Source organism: Eriocheir sinensis, chromosome 48 (assembly GCF_024679095.1).
Source record: "Eriocheir sinensis breed Jianghai 21 chromosome 48, ASM2467909v1, whole genome shotgun sequence".
In the NCBI taxonomy this organism is placed as follows: domain Eukaryota; kingdom Metazoa; phylum Arthropoda; class Malacostraca; order Decapoda; family Varunidae; genus Eriocheir; species Eriocheir sinensis.
Window position 1 is genome coordinate 6953612 of NC_066556.1, and position 21287 is coordinate 6974898.

The window sequence follows — 21287 nt, forward strand, 5'->3', positions numbered from 1 at the left end:
GTTTCCTCCAAAGCTCAGAGGGGCGGCCAGGAGGAAGCAATGAGGAAGTAAAACTGATAAAATAGCTCGCAACACGCTTGTCCTTACTATCCTGCCTCTTGCAGATAATTGGGTATGTTTTGAGGTTTACCTGAGTTTTCGTTGTTATTCTTTTCTTTATTACTCCTGCTGGCTGTTAGAAAAAAAGGAAAGATTATGTAACAACTACCAACGCGTGTCTGGCCTTCTGTAATGGGTGCAACAGATCCCTCTTTAGTTTCCCCCCTCGGTTGTGTGAGTCTGTGGTCCTTTTGTCTTCATTACTCCGGCAGCTAGACAGAAAGAAGTAAAAAAATAGGACTTGTAAATTGTAATGCTACCAATACGTGTTAGAACCTGACTGTATTGCACGCCACCTATCTTTTTAGTTTTCTTCCTTCGTTGAGTGAGCTTGATGTCTTGTTGCCTCTATTACTGCGGTGGGCGGCAAGAGGGAAGTAAAAACGTATAGTATTACCAACAGTGCGGTGTCCTTTGACTGTATTATAACGCACGCATCCGATCCTTCCGTGTGATTTGGTTCCCTTGATTTGAATGTTTGCTGTTCCATTGCGTTCACTCCATCAGGCGCCCAAGCAGAAGGGAGTGAAAGTGATGATAATACTGAAATAACGTGTTTTCTTTTGACGTGTTTGTTGTTTTATGTGTCGCTCGATGACTGGACGACTATGATGGAGCCCTGTTTGATTTGTACGTGCTTCCTCATTTGCTGGAGTTTATAGTTTCATTGCAGTCGTTATTGGTGTGCAGGCGGAAGGGAGGAGGTAGCCATTAAACTGCTTCTCTACATCCGTTACATTGCCTTCAGCTATCCTCGAGGCGGCCACAAGGAAGCAAGCACTGGGCTCTCTCTTTCGGTTGCTGGGCGTGGTGACTCTACGCACACACACACACACACACACACACACACACACATGACGCCAACCACTCGCTCGCTTACCCCCCCTCGGCGTGTCGGGTGCCATCCCTCGAGGGTCCGAAAACCGTAACACACTCACACACACGCACTTACACACACACTTACACAATCGCGGGTGTTTGACGGCGAGGACTAGTCTGACACGATTATTCCAGGTAAACATTCTCTCTACCTTGCGTTCATTAACATAGGCGCTACCCCAGAGCATATAATTTCGTATGTACAAAGGGAAAAGAATCGAACGCATGCCTCGAGGTCTCGGGCAAAATTAATGTGGTGATCATAAGAGAAGAAAATAGTAATGCAGGAGTAACTTTGACATATAGAATTGGTATATATAACTGGCAACTCAAGTCATTGCGGTGGTGGTGGTGGTGGTGGTCATGGTAGTGGTGGTGGTAATGGTGTTGGTGTTGGTGTTGGTGGTAGTGGTAGTGGTGGTGGTGGTCATGGTAGAGGTGGTGGTAATGGTGTTGGTGTTGGTGTTGGTGGTAGTGGTAGTGGTGGTGCTGGTCATGGTAGTGGTGGTGGTAATGGTGTTGGTGTTGGTGTTGGTGGTAGTGGTAGAGGTGGTGGTGGTGGTGGTAGAGTGGACGTTTAATGAAGCTTCAATATCACATCTTTCGTATTTTTAAGTCAGATAGTAAAAAAAAAGAAGGAAGAAAAGAAGAAACTAAGACACGATTCGAGTGACTTGATCGGCGGCGGTGCGGGGAGGAAGGAGGAAGAGGAGACACGGAAATATGGAGGAGGAGGAGGAGGAGGAGGAAGAGGAGGAGGAGTAGTAGTAGTAGTAGGAGGAGGAGGAGAAGTTCGACATGGACAGAACGTGAATGATGTAAAAAAGAAAAAAAAAAAAAATCTGCACTGGTCTTGACCGTTAAAGTTGTGCGTTGGGAAGACAAGGATGCTCTGTGTCTGTCTGTCTGTCTGTCTGTCTGTGTGTTGTCTGTCTGTATGTCTGTCTGTGTGCCGTCTGTCTGTCTGTCTGTCACTGTGTGCCGTCTGTCTGTCTGTGTGTGCCGTCTGTCTGTCTGTCTGTCTGTCTGTGACCCGTCTGTCTGTCTGTCTATCTGTTTGTCTGTCTGTGTGTTGTCTGTCTGTCTGTCTATCTGATTTCTCCGTCTGTCTGTTTATCTTGGTTTGTTTGTACGTACTGTATGTTTGATCTCATGGTAGTCTTGGTTTGTTTTCTCTCTCCTTCGTTTGACCCAGTAACACACACACACACACACACACACACACACACACACAGTAGTAATTGGTAACGTGACACTATGGACAGAAACGCCTCGAGGTCATATTCTTCGTTTTGGTCAAGAGAGAGACGCGTATACCATCACTCACACCTGCTTCCTCTTTTCTCCTTCTCCTCTTCTTCCTCCTTCCTTCTTCCTTCCTGATCCTCCTTGGCCTCCTTTCCTCTCCCCCCCGGCTCCTCCTCCTCCTCCGCTCTCTGATTCACCTGTACTAAACCACCAATTTTCTACCTGTAGCGTTTGTGTGTCCTTGTATTTTTTTTGTGTGAGTTCCCTCTTTCCTGTTTTTTTTTCCCCTCATTTTCATGCCGCTAAAGCATCATCCGTCTAATTCTTCTTGGTTGAGTCTCTTTTTTTTCAGTGGGAGAGAATGAAATGAGGTTCTGTTTATATTATTTCTTCTCTCGTCTACTTTTTTCTTTACATCTTATAATATTTTTCTACATTCACTTTTCTATTTGCGAAAGTCATGACGAAAAAGAGTCAACAGAAACACATTATTAGCACCATTTACGCTTAATTATTCATTCAAAAATCCCTCTTATCGTTATTTCTCCTTTCGTTTACTTCCTCTGCACTTCATCTCGTTTCTACACATTTCATTTTTACTATTTGCGAATATTGTGAAGAAAAAATAATGTCCACAAACTTGCAATCACTACCCACATTCTTCTTTCGTTTTATTATTCATCCAAATTTCCTTCCTATTTTTTTCTTTTTTTTTACAGCAGACGAGTCAGTTCAAGGGGATAATAAAAGGTAACAAATGTGAAAAAAAGCCCGCTACTCACTGCTCCTATTATCTTGTCTCGTCTACTATTTTTTCCTATTTTTGTTCCCCCTTACAATACTTGCATTACAAACATCAACCATTTCAGCCTGGACCGGTTTTCTCAAAGGACAGGTATGTTGTAAGAGGTGGGGCCAGCGATGCCAAATTATCGTACTCAGCGCATTGCATTTTCGAAGTTTCTGGTCGATAACTATAGCAAAAAAGAACGAAAACCATCAGTATTTAGCAGTTTCAACGATGACTTTAATTTTCTATCGTTGGTTGTGTGGTTACGACAGTCTTGGCGCCTAAAAATGATAAATACAATGTTCAAAGTACGACAATATGGCAACGCTAGGTGGGGCTGGTGGGCGGGGTGCTGGGGCGGGGTGGAGGTCAGTGGGCGAGTGGACGGGAGAACGAACGGATGGTGGGGGAAGATATAGGAAAAAAATGAAGTGTGGGGGTGTCCAGGTAAGGGGAAATCCCACTTGCCTACCTGTATGGGGGGTGAATAAAGGATGGGGACTCTGAAAAGGAGGGTTTGGTGGGAATCCAGCTGATGTAACAGGCAGAAGAGCACCTTGTATTAGTCATGACTTAAGAATGAGAGTATTTTTGAGGAAGAATAGCATTACTACTACTACTACTACACATAAACACACACTACTACTACTACTACAACAACTACTACTACTACTACAACAACTACTACTACTACTACAACTACTACTACTACGTTTACCAGCTTACCACTACTACTACTACTACTTTTACCACGACCAATATTGCCACTACAACAGATTATTTGAAACTTAAAAGCAGGGATAATAAGAATATGCCCCTACAGAAAAAAAAAGGCGTTGCGACACAATGATCCTAAGGGTATTCCACAGATTTCATGGCTTGAGAGTATTTTTTCATCGACAACAGTGTACTTGCATATTGAAAGCTCTGTCCGTGTGGTCCGTGTCATGTGCGTATGATCACCTGTGTATGGGATATGTGTGCGTGTGTGTCGTGTGTGAGGTTAAAAGTGCGATCATGTGTACGGTTCGTGATCCGTGACTGTCCGACTTCCGACGAACATCCACATTGCTGATAAGTGCGGACCCTCGTGCCACGCAGCAGTAACGGAAGTGGCGGCAGCTGATGGCAGATGGTAACACGCCTAACAACCGGAATGGAGTTGTTATGTTTCGTTAGCACTGTGAGTTATGCCAGAGAAAATAATGTTACGTGACGGTTTCTCGGATGGTCTTGAGGTCTTCCGGTCTATAGTAACGGAAAGGGTGACAGCTGAGTGGGAGGTGGTAACACTCCTAACAACCGGAATGGAGTGATTATCCTTTGTAAATAGTGTCTGCGCTATTTTAAAACGCCGAACTGTGAAGAAAATATTGTTACGTGATTGATTTTTACCAAGTGTGGGTCAATAACGGAGTGTGGCAGGCGGTAACACTCTTAACAACCGGAATGGAGTGATTATATCCTTTGTAAATAGTGTCTGGGTTATTCCAAAACGCCGAACTGTGAAGAAAATAATGTTTCGTGAGAGATTTTTACCAACTGTGGGTCAATAACGGAGTGAGAAGTGGTAACACTCTTAACAACCGGAATTAAGTGATTATCCTTTGTAAATAGTGTCTGGGTTATTATAAAATCCCGAAGTATATATAAAAAAAATACTGTTAGGTGACGGATCATTAGTAACTTTTTTTATTTTTTATTCTAATTACAGCAGAGGAGACAGTGCAAGGGCGTAAAAAATAAAAAAGACAATAATGGAAAAAAAAAAGCCCGCTACTTACTCCTCCTATACTTACTGTGTCTATAGTGTTTCTGGATTCTCATTCATACCACAGACTCCAAGGGCAATGCAACGGAGATGAGCACCGAGGCCACGCGCAGCTATAGCGTATGCCACCAATTCTTTTTATGGTACAGGAGACAGCTCAAGGTCAATAAACAAAGAAAACAACAACAAAAGCCCAATAAGCGCTACCCCTGAAAAAGTAAACAGAAGGAGTGGCCAAAAGAGAGGTCAGTTTCCTTTACTTATGCCTATTGTTTGTGTTGTAATGAGTTAAATTAGATAACTAGACGCCCTGCTCACAAGAATAATGACTGGTAATTGTTAAGTGACGGGTGAATAGTGACTTCCATGCTCGTAACAATGGAGTGACAGTCCCCTTGAGCGTCTCCACAAAGCATATCGTGAAGCTCCAGTCGATTGTTTCCAAAGGGCCGTATTACTAGATATTCCGTTGCCCATGTTCACGTATTTGACAAGGCATTCGTAGGAGTTGGGGGCATTTCCAGGAGTAGTTTTATGACCCTGGTGGTAGATTGACCCTTCCTCTGTACGGTGAACCTAAAGAAACACTCATTAGAACCCGATTGGTCCCCTATTTGACCTTTAGAAATAGTTGATGTGAGGAGCGAAAGTGTCTTATAATGCCGATCTATTTGCGGCCATATTCTTAAACATATCGGTGCCCAAGCACATAATCGACAAGGCTTTCGTAGGCGTTTGGGGCATTTCTAGGGGCACTTTAATGACCCTGGTGGTAGTGTGACCCTTCTTCTGTACCATGAACGTGAAGAAACCCTCATTAAAACCCGATTAATCTCCTCCTTGACCTTTGAAAATAGTTGATGTAGGAAGGGGATGCGTCTGAGAATACCGATCCGTCGTAGCGTCTGCATACTAAGGTTACTCTCTCTGCCGTTTTTGTTTCCATGCGGTGTTACGAAACTTGGCTGTTCCTTTGTCAGTCTTTCTACCCGCTGACTAGAGAAAAGGAGGGAAAAAAAGGAAGAAAAGAAAAGGGGCTGCAGGAAGAAAAGAGATAGGAAAGATAGGGAAAAAGAGATATGGCAAAAAGGAAGAAAAGAGAAAGAAAAGATAAGAAGGAAAGAAAATGGAAGGATAGGAAAAGAAGAGATGGGAATGATAGGAAGAAAAGATATACGGGAAATAGGGAGAAAGGAGAATGAAAAGATAAAAAGGAAAGAAAATGGAAGGAAAGGAAAAAAGGAAAAAAGAAAAGACAGGAAGTAAAACATAAGAAAAAAAAAACACGATTACAAAGAAAACACGAAAGATGGAAGATAAAAGGGAAAGGCACGGATACAGAAAAAATTAAAATTAAAAAAAGGAAAGAAAGGAAACAAAAACATGATTACGAATACAAAAAACAATGGACAGAATTATGCAACACGCCTCATGCAACACGCCTCTCTAAATACAACAGTCATTTCGTGGGCGGCAAAGGCTCCACGCACAATAACGAAACAATGCAATTTTTCCACCGTGGTTTGGGCGGGGGAAAGACACGAACCCCGCCCACCCCTCCACAGCATCGCCCCCCCCCCCCCTCCCAGCATCCCTGAAGGTCTTACTGGATCCTACGCTCCTTAATTTTCGTGGGCATTGAGATCCTTTGGTCGGCTCTCGTAAGGGTTTCAGATCTTATGGTATTGAGGTCCTGTGGTTTTGATCTCACTAGGTTTAGGATTCTTGGGTGAGTTTGAAGTGTTGGTCTCTACTGCGGTCTTTGGTTTTCGTGGGTATTGGGGTTTCTTCGTCCTTGGCTCTCGTTTGTTGAGGTGCCTTGGATGGTCTTGAAGTCTTCCGGTCTCCACGAAAGTCTTTGGTTTTTGTGGTCTTTAATTAAGGTTACTTCGCTCTTGGTTTCGTTTTATGGTCTTGATTTCGCTGGGTTGAGGTGTCTTCCGGTCTTTAGGTCTTGCTTCGAGGTTACGAGGCTATAAGAGTGGTCTAGTTCAGTTCCGTAACATTGAGAATATACAGCCACCCTCCGTCCCCTCTCGTTCCCCCTCCCGTTTCCGTTCCGTCGCTCTCGTCCCTATCATTTCCTTCCCCTCTCCTCCTCTCCTCTTTTTCCGCGCCTTTTTCCACGCCATTCTCTTCTCCCCACTCTCATTCCGTTACTCCCTCACACTTATTACGTGCTGCGGTGTGTGTGTGTGTGTGTGTGTGTGTGTGTGTGTGTGTGTGTGTGTGTGTGTGTGTGTCCACCCGTCCATGTCCGTGTCCGGTGGGGGAAAGTGAAGCTTTATGAATAATATGTAAATTTTTAGACACTAGTTTCCTTAAATAAACTGAACAAAATGAAAAAAAAATGTGTTGCAGGATGACTACGGTCTGATTTTATATTCAACAACTCGCTGAATTTGCATAATTAGCAACATACACACTAATTACAACATACTCTTGTAACTCCGCCTCTGCCTCCCTGCATCTGGCGAGGAGTGTGCTGTGGCAAATAAGAAGTAATGAGGAATAAAGTTTCACTGAAGTTTAAACGAAAAAAATAGTAACTAGAAAAAAAAAGGCCGTGTCAAGAAATATACGAGTCTACGCAGCCAAGAACCATTCTCTACAACCTCCACAGAAAATGAATGTTATAGGGTGGACTTGTATATACGTGTGGGGGTGGAGGTGGGGCTGGCTGGTGTTGTTGTTGTTATGTGTGTGTGGGGTGGAGGATGCTGCTGTTGTGTGGGGGGTGGGGTGGGGGTGGAGGCTGTTGTTGCTTGTGTGTGGGATGGGGAGGGCTGTTGTTTATGCGTGTGTGAGAGCGAGTGCATTTTTTTTTTTGTGTGTGTGTTTGTTTAAGACTGAGTAATCCACCATGGTCTGATTACACTCCTGACTCGTGATATACAGCCAGTGCCCACTCCGAATGACCTTGTTACTCAAGATTCCGCTCGGAAGTCGAACCCAGGACTTCTGGGTTGTGAGGCGAGAGAGCTAACCTTTGCATTACGGAGCTACTTATTGTTTTGTGAGGAGTTCAAGAGGTACAGTGAGGGTGCGATTTGCGGGGCGAGGAGTATGAGGAGATGAAGGAGAGAAGGGGTGAGAGATGGGTGACAGTGAGAGAGGGGGTGACAGTGACGGAGAGGAGGGTGATAGTGAGGGAGATGGGGGTGGCGATGAGAGGGGGGAGGCGATGCTTAACAAGAGAGGGCCGATGACCTGTGACGGGGAGGCCTGGCGGTAGGGACAGCGAGTGATGATGGATGAGTGACGGCCAGCAGCTGGTGACTGATGGCTTCTTCCCACACCCAGGCAGGCACCGGATAGGACCAGAATACCTTTTGAAGAGAATCGCATATAAACTAAATTCGAATGCCGTGTGATTTATTTGTTCTACGACGTAGATGATTCGTCTGGATTGCAATGCCTTTCAACGTTCTAGGACAGACGATTTATGTTATAATTGCCTTTTTACTGGCCAGCTTACTCGCCCACTCATTCAGAAGTCACTTGCAGCAGGTCGAGGGAGGTTAATGACACACCTTGAACAACATAGATTTATTTCTTGTTCTCAGTCTTTTATTTTTCATTAATTTTCTGGGGCATATGAAATGACAACTCTTTTATTACATTCTAGTCTATTTCCATTATTTTGCTGTTAGGAAGAAAAAAAGTAAAATAATGATTGCCAAGAAACAGTCGTAGGCAGTTCTTCCTCCCTGCCGCAGAGTACAGCGTAACACAGCGTAACACAGCACAACACAGCACAACACATCATAACACAGCATAACATAACAACAAACAACACACCACAGCTCACAGCCAACGCGGAAACCATGATGGAAACTCCCACTCGTCACTGAGATAGATGCGGGAGGGTCTATGACCTCTCTCCTTCCTAATGTATGTCCCCCCATTTCTCTCTCTCTCTCTCTCTCTCTCTCTCTCTCTCTCTCCATTTCTTTTAATTATTTTTCACTGTCTGATTCCAACCTTCCATTTCCTCTTTTTTTCCTTTCCACCTTTTTCATATCTTTCCTCATCTTTCTGTGTTTCTCTTTTTCATTTCTACACATCACTTTAGCATCGCTCCCTTTCTTTTCAATATTTTTCCTTCTCTTCGTCTTAGCCCAACATAATTCCTTTTTCTTTCCGTCCATCTTGTTCTTCCTCGTCTTTTCATTTCACTTTTGATTTTCGCCTCCACATTATCTCATTACATCATCCCCTTTCCTCATCATCTCCTCGCCCTCCCTTTCCCTTTCCCCAGTTCCCCTCTCAATAATTCCTTTCCTTCTAGCCAAAAGATCTCACAGATTACTTCACGTTCGCCACAGGTAACGCAACACAGCCACAATTATTTTCCCCCTCATTGTTTCCATTATTTACCCGTACGGTCGCCTTTCATCAAAAAATACTCCTGTTACCTGCATTGTACGCTGTCATTATGTAATCTGGTGACTCATACGCGAGGGAAACGGGGAACAATGTGGCTTGAGAGAGTTGTGGATTCGTGAGTGGAGGGCGTGGTGGTGGTGGTGGTTGTGGTTGGGGTGGTGGTAATGGGAGGGGGTTGTGGTGGTGGTGGTGGTGGTAGTCGCGGTATGTGGTGGGAGACAAGCAAACACACACACACACACACACACACACACACACACACACACACACACACACACACACACACACACACACACACACACTTAACATGGCTTTCGTAGGAGTCCTGGGTATTTCCATGGGTACTTTTATGATCCTGGTGGTAGTTTGACTCTTCTCCTCTACCATGAATCTAAAAAAAAACTGCTCAAGAAACTCTGATTAATCTCCTTCTCGGCGTTCGGAAGTATTAGGTGTGAGCGCAAATTCATAAGGACCAAGATGACGTGTGGATTTTTTTCCGTGCGAGATTGGAACGAATTTGTCCACGTTAATCCACTTTTTGGGGTTATTATTATGCCGACTTGAAGATTTCCGCGTATCCTGGCTTATTATTTTGCTGTTTTGTCACTTTAAGTTGTGATACTGTGTCGTTTATTTTTTCATGTAAGGGTGGAGTGTGCGTGTGTGTGTGCGTGAGTGTGTCTTGTACATCCACTTCTGGGGTGATTATAACGTCGACTTAATTAAGGGCTTCCACGTACCTCATCTCTAAGGTCCGTCATGCTTCGTCGCTTTTGGTTAATTTTACTCTTCTATTCCTGGACAAGACGAGTGCTACCAACCTTTCCTCATCATGTCTGGTGTGTAGGGAAAAGCCATCATCTCTGCCCTACGTGAATCACCTACTTTGGTAATATCCTTCGCATGTCGGGGAAAGACAGGAAATGGGACACAACAAAAACAAAGGGGAAGGAAGCAGCGAGGAATGTGAGAGAAAAGGAAATATGCTTGGAAGGGAGGAGGGACGAGAGAGGAGCGGAAGTAAGTCAAGGGTAACAGAAGAAAAAGAGGCAGGAATGAGGATAAAGAAGATAGGGGAATGGAAGCAGACGTAGGGTGGATAGAAAAGTGGATAGAGAAGAGGAAGGGAAGAGGAAGGGCTGGTAGGGTGAACAGAAGACAGACAGGGAAGGAAAAGGGAAAACTAAGGGATGTGTAGGGTGAGAAGACAGACTGAGAGAGGAAAGGGAAGGGGAAGGGATGTGTAGGGTGGATTTAGGACAGACAGGGGAAAGGGAAGAGGAAGGGGAGGAAGGGATGTGTAGGGTAGACAGAAAACAGAGAAGGGAAAGAGAAAAGGAAGGGATGTGAAGGGTGGATAGAAAAGTGGACAGACAATGGGAAGGGAAGGGGAAGGGATTTGTAGGGTGAATAGAGGACAGAGAAGGGAAAGGGAAGAGGAAGGGGAGGAAGGGATGTATAGGGTGGATGGAAAACAGAGTAGGGAAAGGGAAACGGAAGGGATGTGAAGGATGAATAGCAGACAAACAGGGAAAAGGGAACAGGAAGAGATGCGAGGAGAGGCAGGCAGGGTCAGGGAGGCAATGAGAGTTGAGAGACAGGGTCGTGAGCTCCCGTGCAATTACTTAATAAACATGAGCTCATTCCCGGCCATACGGACTGACTGGCTGACTGACTGAATGATGACTGACTGGCTGATGACTGGTTCTAGGCTGCGAGGAATACGATAAGAATGGTGTGCGTGTGCGTGTGCGTGTGTGTGTGTGTGTGTGTGTGTGTGTGTGTGTGTGTGTGTGCGTGTGCCTATAATCGTCGCAGGTCACGTCACTCGCCTTAAAAAAAAGCAAAAATGAAAAAAAAAGTATAAATATTGAAAATCGTAAAATAACCGACCGTGGAACGCAAACTCTCGCTCTGCAATTCAACTTGTCACTATTTTTACTCGCGACTTTCATATTCAACAAAAAAAGTGCAATCCATCAAACTCGAATTTAAGAAGAAAGTAAATTAAAAATGTCTCTCCGTTTTCAAGTTTATCATTTCGACGTGCAGCTTCTTTGCAGATTAAGCTTATCACTGGCGAGGAAAAGTCTACGAACTCCTAAGTCTATCCTAATCTGTCTGCGTCTCGTCTGTATAGTGCGTCTGTCTGTTTGTCTGTCTGTCTGCGAAGTGTCTATCAGCGGCGTCTCTCTTTCTCTTTGCCTTTTTTGTCTGTGTCGCCTCGTCTGTAGTGCGTCTCTCTGTCTGTTTGTCTGCGAAGTGTCTATCTGCGGCGTCTCTTTCTCTTTTTGCCTGTCTGTATCGCCTCGTCTGTTTATGTTGTGGTGTCTGTCATGTCTTCGTCTGCTTGGTGTCTTGTCTCTAGGGTCTGTTTCTCTGTCTGTAATGTCTTGGTCTGTCTGTCTTTCTCTGGTGCTTCTGTCTGCTGGGTATAGTCTCTGTGATGTCACGTCTGTAGCGTTTTTCTCTGTGAAGTGTCTGTGGTTCCTCTGTCCATAGTGTTTCGTTTGTTTGTCCTGTCTGTACTGTTCTCCGTCTGTCGTGCCCAAGCCTCTTTCTCTCCTCTCCTTTGATCCGCTTCCTCAGTTCTTCGCTAAGCCACGACAGTCTCTAACCTTGGACTTAACACTTCTCTACGATCGTCTTTCTGTTTACATATCCTGGTGACGATGACTTGAAACACCTGTAGCTTTGTGTGCGGCGGGCGGTATGAGGGAGAGGGGGCGTATGATAGTGTAGGCGTGGCAGGCGTGTGGGAAAGTATAGTGGGCGTGTGTGTACTGTATATTGGTTACCGTGGGTTTTGTACTCTTGCTAAGCTCCCTTGCGTGTGTATATGAAGGGTGATAAATGTTATGTAACGTTAGTCTTGCGTGTTGGGGAGGCGATTATCAAGACGCCTCTCCTTCCGAAACTGACCTTCTATTCTGGCCACTCATTCTAATTTCTTTGAGGGTTCAGGTCTTTGCGGGCTTTTCTATTGTCTGTTTTTCGTGTATGTCCTTGAGTCGCTTCCTTTGCTGTAAAAAAAAAAATAGTGTGACTTGCAAGGTTAAATAAGTCGTGTGTAGATCATCTCTTATCATATTCCTCCTCCACCAGTGTCGATTGTCTTTGTCTCAAGTGTTTGTGTCTCCAGTGTGTGTGTGTGTGTGTGTGTGTGTGTGTGTGTGTGTGTGTTTGAGAGGTGAAGTGTTATGTAATGTCAGTCCTGGGGTTAAGTGGCGTGGCTTGCAAGGTTAAAGAAGGCGTGTGTTGCTCTCCTGTCATCAAACACACCTCTTCCACCTGTGTCTAGTGATCCGTGTCTCCGTGTGTGTGCGGTGAGGGTGACGAGTGCAGAGTTGAGGCTGTCTGTCTGGCTGGTTGGCTGGTCCGTGTGTCCTTATGCGATAGTGGACTGCGCGCGGTTGACGAGATACAGAGGTCGAGTCCAGTAATAGAGATGAGTTGTGAAATTCATAGCGAGTGTCGTTTGTGAGGGAAAGTTGGGAAGGAAATGTTGAGGGAAGGGGTTAAGTAAGTGAAGTGAAGTTGACGAGATACAGAGTTCGAGCCCATTAATAGTTTTGAGATGACTTGGGTATTCATAGCGAGTGTCGTTTGTGAGGGAAAGTTGGGAAGGAAATGTTGAGGGAAGGGGTTAAGGAAGTGAATAGGGAGGGAGGGAGAGAAAGACAGGCGGCGTTTATTTGAGTGAATGGCAGGAATGAATAGAGGAAAGAAAAGGAAAGAAAGAAAACTGGTGTGGGATGTGTTGTAAAGTTTTAATACGAAATGAGTTAAGGGAGGAGAGAGGGAGATAAGAAGAGACAGGGGGCGTTTATGGGAGTGAACTGGTAGGGAAAAAATAAAGGAAAGAGAAGGAAAAAATGGAAAACTAGATAACAAAAGCGACCTAAAGTTGGTTTGAGAAAAGTGATGTGTTGTAAAGTCGCAAGAGGGGTTAAGAAAGGAAGAAATATATAAAGAAAGACATGGGCCGCTTATGGGAGGAAAAGGACAGAAAGAATGAAGAAAAGAAAGGGAGAGAAAACTAGATAACAAAATATGATCTAATGTTGGGTTGAAAGAAAAAATAATATGTTTTTTTCTCTTCTTTTTTTACAACAAAGGAGACAGCTCAAGGGGACAAAAAATGGTAAACAATAATAAAAATAAGCCCGCTACTCGCTGCTCCCAAAAGGAATCCAAAGAGGTGGCCGAAAGAGAGGTCAATTTCGGGAGGAGAGATTTTGATTTGTTGTTGATTTTGTTGTCGATGTGTTCTTGTTTCCTTGTTGTGGTTAGTGTTGTTATTATGTTGTCTATTGAACGCACGTCCTGAGTGAATACCGTCCTCAAGACCAAGACGTTTGTGATCCCTTGTGAGTGAAAGCATATCGGTGGCGCTGGTCTGAAGGAGTGACTCGCCTGACGCACTCTTCTTGTTGTTACTGACGATGGTGACAGTATTAAGCCGTGACGCGGGGGCTTAGTGATGTGTCCAGGTCCTCTGTCTGTCTGTTTGTCTATTTGTGTGTCTATCTGTCTGTTTGTCTTGTGTGTGTATTTTTATGTTTCTTTGTGTTTGTGTCTGTGCCATGTTTATCTGTCTGTCTATATCTGTGTATGTGTGTGTGTCTGTGTCTGTGTCTGTGTGTCTTTCTGTCTGTGTGTGTCTGTGTGTCTGTGTCTGTGTGTCTGTCTGTCTGTGTGTCTGTGTCTGTGTGTCTGTCTGTCTGTGTGTCTGTGTCTGTGTGTCTGTGTTTGTATGTGTATCTGTCTGTCTATATCTGTGTGAGTATGTGTGTGTGTCTGTCTGTCTGTGTGTCTGTGTCTGTGTGTCTGTGTTTGTATGTGTATCTGTCTGTCTATATCTGTGTGAGTATGTGTGTGTGTCTGTCTGTCTGTGTGTCTGTGTCTGTGTCTGTGTTTGTGTGTTTCTGTGTGTATTTGTCTGTCTATATCTTTTTTTTTTTTTTTTTTTTACAGCAAAGGAGACAGCTCAAGGGCACAAAAAAGTAAACATTAATAAAAAAAAGCCGCTACTCGCTGCTCTAAAAGAATCCAAAGAGGTGGCCGAAAGATAAGTCAGTTTCGGGAGGAGAGGTGTCCTGATACCCTCCTCTTGAAAGAGTTCAAGTCGTAGGCAGGAGGAAATACAGATGAAGGAAGATTGTTCCAGAGTTTACCAGCGTGAGGGATGAAAGAGTGAAGATGCTGGTTAACTCTTGCATAAGGGGTTTGGACAGTATAGGGATGAGCATGAGTAGAAAGTCGAGTGCAGCGGGGCCGCGGGAGGGGGGGAGGCATGCAGTTAGCAAGTTCAGAAGAGCAGTCAGCGTGGAAATATCGATAGAAGATAGAAAGAGGCAACATTGCGGCGGAATTTAAGAGGTGAAGACTATCAGTATGAGGAGAGCTGATGAGACGAAGAGCCTTTGCCTCCACTCTGTCCAGAAGAGCTGTGTGGTGGAGCCCCCCACACATGAGATGCATACTCCATACGAGGGCGGACAAGGCCCTGTATATGGACAGCAACTGTGCAGGGGAGAAGACCTGGCGGAGACGGTACAGAACGCCCAGCCTCGAGGAAGCTGATTTAGTAAGAGATGAGATATGAAGTTTCAGTTGAGATTTTGAGTTAAGGATAGACCGAGGATGTTTAGTGTTGAGGAAGGTGATAGCTGGGTGTTGTCAAAGAATAGGGATAGTTGTTTGGAAGATTGTGTCGAGTGGATAGGTGGAGAAACTGTGTTTTGAGGCGTTGAAGGACACCAGGTTCTTCTTGCCCCAATCGGAAATAATAGTAAGGTCTGAGGCTAAGCGTTCTGCAGCCTCCAGCCTTGAGTCGTTAAGTTCCTGAAGGGTGGGTCTTCTATTAAAAGAAGTTGAATAATGCAGAGTGGAATCATCGGCGTAGGAATGGATAGGACAGTTCGTTTTGGAAAGAAGATCATCAATGAACAACAGAGAAAGAGTGGGAGATAGGACAGAACCCTGTGGGACACCACTGTTAATAGATTTAGGGGAAGAACAGTGACCGTCTACCACGGCAGAAATAGAACGGTCAGAAAGGAAACTGGAGATAAAGGTACAGAGAGAAGGATAGAAACCGTAGGAGGGTAGTTTAGAAAGCAAAGATTTGTGCCAGACCCTATCAATGGCTTTTGATATGTCCAGCGCAATAGCAAAAGTTTCACCGAAACAGCTAAGAGAGGATGACCAAGAGTCAGTTAAGAAGGCTAGGAGATCACCAGTAGAACGCCCCTTGCGGAACCCATACTGGCGATCAGATAGAAGGTCAGAAGTGGAAAGGTGCTTTTGAATCTTACGGTTAAGGATTGATTCAAAAGCTTTAGATAGACAAGAAAGTAAAGCAATAGGACGGTAGTTTGAGGGATTGGAGCAGTCACCCTTCTTAGGTACAGGCTGTATGAAGGCATACTTCCAGCAAGAAGGAAAGGTAGATGTTGACAGGCAGAGGCGAAAGAGTTTGACCAGGCAGGGTGACAGCACGGAGGCACAGTTTTTAAGGACAATAGGAGGCACTCCATCAGGTCCATAAGCCTTCTGAGGATTGAGGCCAGAGGGCATAGAAAACATCATTTTGAAGAATCTTTATAACAGGCATAAAGGAGTCAGAGGGGGAATGAGTAGGAGGAATATGCCCAGAATCGTCCAGAGTGGAGTTTTTAGAAAAAGTTTGAGAGAAGAGTTCAGCCTTAGAGATAGATGAGACGGCAGTGTTGCCGTCAGGACTGAGGAGTGGAGGGAAAGATGAAGAAGTGAAGTTGGAGGAGATGTTTTTGGCTAGATGCCAGAAGTCACGGGAAGAGTTAGAGAAAGCAAGGTTTTGACATTTTCTATTAATGAAAGAATTTTTGGTTAGTCGGAGAATAGATTTGGCACGATTTCGGGCAGAAATGTAAAGTTCATAATTAGCATTAGTTTGAAGGCTCTGTGTGAGTATGTGTGTGTGTGTCTGTCTGTCTGTGTGTCTGTGTCTGTGTCTGTCTGTTTGTGTCTGTGTTTGTGTGTTTCTATGTGTATTTGTCTGTCTATATCTGTGTGAGTATGTGTGTGTGTCTGTCTGTCTGTGTGTCTGTGTCTGTCTGTCTGTGTCTGTGTTTGTGTGTTTCTATGTGTATTTGTCTGTCTATATCTGTGTGAGTATGTGTGTCTGTCTGTCTGTGTGTCTGTGTCTGTGTCTGTCTGTCTGTGTTTGTGTGTTTCTATGTGTATTTGTCTGTCTATATCTGTGTGAGTATGTGTGTCTGTCTGTCTGTCTGTGTGTCTCTGTGTCTGTCTGTCTCTCTTTCTCAACCTTGGCTCGTGATGCAAATGATTGATATTCTTAGTTTTATTGCTTGTGTTGTAATGCTCGTATGGTGTAGATTTTGTTAATTTGTTATTTGCTTTGACTTAAAACAAACAAAAACGACAATATTGAGTCAAAACAAATAACAAATTAACAGACAGACAGACACAGAGACACACAGACAGACAGACAGACACACATACTCACACAGATATAGACAGACAAATACACATAGAAACACACAAACACAGACACAGACAGACAGACACAGACACACAGACTGATTGACTGATTGACTGGCTGACTAATTGAGTGGTTGTTGATTGATCATCTATTCACTGACTTATTTACTGACCAAATTCTCTTTCTTTCATTCTTTCTTTTTTTTATTCCTTGTCACTTTTTAAAATATTTTTTGTTAGTTCTTCTTTTTTCTCGTACTTTTTTCTTTCCTTGTCTTCCGTTCTTTCTTTCCTTCCCTATTCATTTCTTCACCTTTAATCAGAATGGCTACCTGTCAGTTTATTTAATTTTACATTCTCACCTGTTCCACCTGTCCTGTCTGCACCTGGGAACACTAACACGAGTAGCCATGCTGATGAGGCACAGATACCACGATAACAGCCTCAAGAGAACAGAGATACACTAAAAACACTTACACGGAGGGAGATAAGGACTCGAAAATACTCAGTTAGTTAAGATACGAAGATTGTTTACGAGTTGAAGTACTGACAAGGGGAATACCAAGACCTATAGTAGTGTTTGGAGGTGCTATGTAAGGATGAGGATGACAGACACACACACACACACACACACACACACACACACACACACACACACACACACACACACACACACACACACACACACACACACACACACACACACACACACACACCTGGATGCTCACGAAGAATGAATTAACATAGAGATAGGTGTGTGAGAGCTAGCCCATGCAGTTTTTCCATGCTGCATGGTTCTATTTCCTTTGCTGCCAGCTTTGGCTGGAGGGATCGGAGGCAAGAAAAAGTCCACTCACTTTATTGTCTCAGGAATCGTACCGAGGTTCAACGCGTTCGCCAGCTTCAACACTAAAGCATACAGCATTAGCATAAGTCTGAAGGAACTTTGCAATGACGAGGACAAATCATCGAATGGTCTGAAAAGTGGCAAATGTTATTCAATGTTGACAAGTGCAAAGTCATGAACATTGGGTCCAGCAATAGTAACCACACGTACATCATGCATGGAAAACCTCAGCAGGCGGTGCAGGAGGAAACGGACCTTGGAGTCACTATCAGCAGTGACCTGAAACACGCGAATCACTGTAAAAAAAACATATAACAAAACCAACACTATGCTCGGGTTCATAGCGAGGAACTTCGAATGTGAAACGCCAGATGTAATGCTATCCTTGAACAATTTCATGGTAAGACCGCACCTCGAATATGCGGTGCAGTTCTCGTCTCCTAAATACAAAAAAGGACGTCGAATTACTGGAAAGAGTTCAACGATGAGCCACGAAAATGATTCCAACCTTGAGGGCTCAACCATACGAGGAAAGACTCAAGCGACCTAATCGCTTTACGCTGGAGAAAAGACGCCTGCGAGGGGATATGATTCAAGTCTTCAAGTACCTGAAAAAGTTCAACAACGTCGATCACTTAAAGTTCTTTGAATTGCAAATAAACTCAAGAACTAGAAATAATGTCTTACCCATTCAATCGAATCGATGTAGCACAGACATTGGCAGGAGTTTCTTCTCAAACAGAGTCATCCGCCACTGGAACAATCTTCCCTCAGAAGTAGTAAATGTGAATACCATCAACTCCTTCAAAAATCGAATCGACCGTCATTTCATTGCGACGGGATTACACTGAATATCGAGGTGCTTCCATATGCTCTGCGGGCACCAAGTGGCTGTTGAGCAGATAAAATAACCAAAACGGGCAACCTCGTAGTGAGCCAATAGGCTTTCTGTTGCCTGCATTTCCATGTTTCCATATTTCCTCTTTCTTCGTCCTCTCACCATCACTATTATGTACCCACCCATCAACCCACACACGCTTACCGACCCAACTGCGCATACCTCCTTCCCTCCCCCCCACCCTTCCGTCCCCTCATCGCCCCTCCCCCCGACCCTTCCGTCCCCTCATCGCCCTTCCCCCCCACCCTTCCGTCCCCTCATCGCCCCTCTGTTTATCTCCCCCCATCTCCACACGCGTGCCAGGGAGCAGAAGAAAGAGTAGATGTAGTTCACGCAAGTCACCCCTCCACTCTACTACTCCTAGTCAGTCAGTCAGTCAGTTAATTTGTCCGTCAGTTAATCGGTCAGTTAGTTTAGCTCGTAATTTCACTCCGTTAGTCAATCAGTCTAATTTACTCAGTCAATAATCAGTTTGTCAGTAGTTAGTTAGCTAGTCACTTAGTTAGTTAGACAGTCAGTTATTTAGTAAGTCAGTTTGTCAGTCAGTCAATCATCAACTGACTGCCTTACTGCTCACTCAGCTGTTGGGGTAGAAAATATAAAGAATGGGTCAGTCAGCCTGTCAGTCAATCCGTTCAACATTCAGTCAATCAGTTATACTCACTCATTCCCTCTGGTTGGAGAATGAAGATGGCGAGGTATTAGGTAATCATTATAAGTCCGTCAGTCAGTTGGTCAATAGGGCAGTCTGACAACTTTATTCACTGATTCACTTTGATTGGCAGGATGAAGGACAACGAGGTTTAAGTCAGTCAGTCAGTCAGTCAGTCAGTCTATCGGTCAGTCAGTTACATTACCTAATTCACTTTGCTTTGGAGGATGAAGGACTGTGAGGTGTAAGATAATCGCTCAGTCAATCAGTCAGTCAGTCAGTCAGTCAGTCAGTCTATCGGTCAGTCAGTTACATTACCTAATTCACTTTGCTTTGGAGGATGAAGGACTGTGAGGTGTAAGATAATCGCTCAGTCAATCAGTCAGTCAGTCGGTTAGTCGGTTAGTCAGTTACATTCCCTAATTCACTTTGCTTTGGAGGATGAAGGACTGTGAGGTGTAAGATAATCGCTTAGTCAGTCAGTCAGTCAGTCAGCAACATAAAGACAGAAGGAAAAATTGAAGCTCTATGTTATTGTTTCCTCTCTTCATTGTTCCTTTCTGTGGGGAGGAGAAAGAATCACAGACAAAGGAGAAAAACACAAGCTTAATTAACCCAACACTCGTGAACTTTCCAATCCTTGTATTCTCAACCGATGTCGTGTGTGTGTGTGGGAAAGCGGGAAGCGAGGGAGGAAGGAAGGAAGGAAGGGAAGGAGGGAGGAAGGCATGAAAGGAAGGAAGGGAGTAAGGACGGAAGTATGGAGCCAGGGAATGGGAGAAAGAATGGAAGAAAGGAAGGAAGGAAGATGTCACGGAAGAGGGGGAAGGGAGAAGGGAAAGAAAGCATGGGTATAGAGAAAGGAGAAGCGTTTATGGTGTGAAAAATGAAAGGAATTGATGTAGGATAGAGAAGTAGAGTTGACATGATTAAGAAAGTAAAAGGAAGGAAAGAAAGATAAAAGGAAGAAAGATGGAAAAGCGGAGTGGAAAGGAGGAAAGAAAATGGAAGGAAAGAAAAAAAGGAAGAAGAGGAAGAAAAGGAAGATGAAAGAATATAGATGAAAACAACGAAAATGGGTTAAAACAAAAGAATGAAAAAAGAAAGAAAGAAAGATAAATGAAACAAAGGAGAAGAAAAAAAATCTAGGGCCAATAAAAATAAGTAAAATCATTGGTATAAGAGAACGAAATATTATTGATGATGATGATGAAGTAAAACCTTTGTGAGCTGAACTGGGTTAGGTTAGGTCAGGTCAAGACGAGATGTGAGTGTTGAGGAGAGAAACGTGGCGATGCAGTGAAGGACAGAGGGTCAAGGATAGGTCATGTCAGGGTAGGTCAGGTCACGCATGTTATTGAATTTATCGGTTGAGAAAACAAAGAGGAAACAAGAGGAAGATGAGGAGGGAGGGAGGGAAGGAGGAGGAGAAAGAGGAGAAAAAGAGGAAGAGGACGATGAAGAGGAGAGGAAGAGGAGAGAATTATTACAGCAAAAAGGAAAGAATTACCACCATCATCAAAATCACAGAGAAGGAAGATAGGGAAGGAAGGAAGGAGGAAGAGAAGATGAAGGATGTAGAGGGGAAAGATGAGAGGGACGATTAAGAGGGGAAAGAAGAGGAGGAAAGAGTAATTACAGCAAAGGGAAAGGATTAACACCACAACCACCACCACCATCATCATCATCATCACCACCATTGCATAAGTCATCACCACCACCACCACCACCACCATCACCACAGGGACAAAGGAGCATCGTGGTCTGCGTGAATGGTCGGTAAAGGGATAATAAAGAAAGACAAGAGAGAGAGAGAGAGAGAGAGAGAGAGAGAGATCAAATCATACTTGTGTAAGAGGCGAGTCTAGGCTAGCAGGCGACATTCTTATTGTGGGGAGGAGGAGGAGGAGGAGGAAGAGAAGGAGGAGGAGGAGGAGGAGGAGATAGAAATGGAGAGGGAGGAGTAAGAGAATGGGGTGAATGAAGGAAAATTGGGGAAAAGGTTAAATAAGAGGAAGAAAGGGAGAGGGAAGAGTAAGAAGATGAGGAAGAAGAGGTAAGGGTGAGAAGAAGAAGGAGGAGGAGATAAGGAAAGAGGAGGAGGAAAAAGAGAAGAAATTAAGATGAAGTTAGTGGAAGGGAAAATTGAGGAAAGAATTGAAATAAAGTATAAGAAAGGGAGAAATAGGAAGAAGATAATTAAGGAGAAAGGGTGAGGAGGAG

General features: G+C 44.1%; 1 protein-coding gene across 1 annotated transcript in view; it reads left to right on the forward strand.

Moving 5' to 3' along the window:
• Positions 1 to 12410: 12410 nt before the first annotated feature.
• LOC126981527 (prolyl endopeptidase FAP-like) overlaps positions 12411 to 21287 on the forward strand; it is a 112285-nt gene continuing 103408 nt past the window's right edge. The window contains exon 1 of the mRNA XM_050832714.1: positions 12411 to 12505. The gene's annotated coding sequence lies outside the window, so the exon portion shown is untranslated. The remainder of the gene's footprint in view (positions 12506 to 21287) is intronic.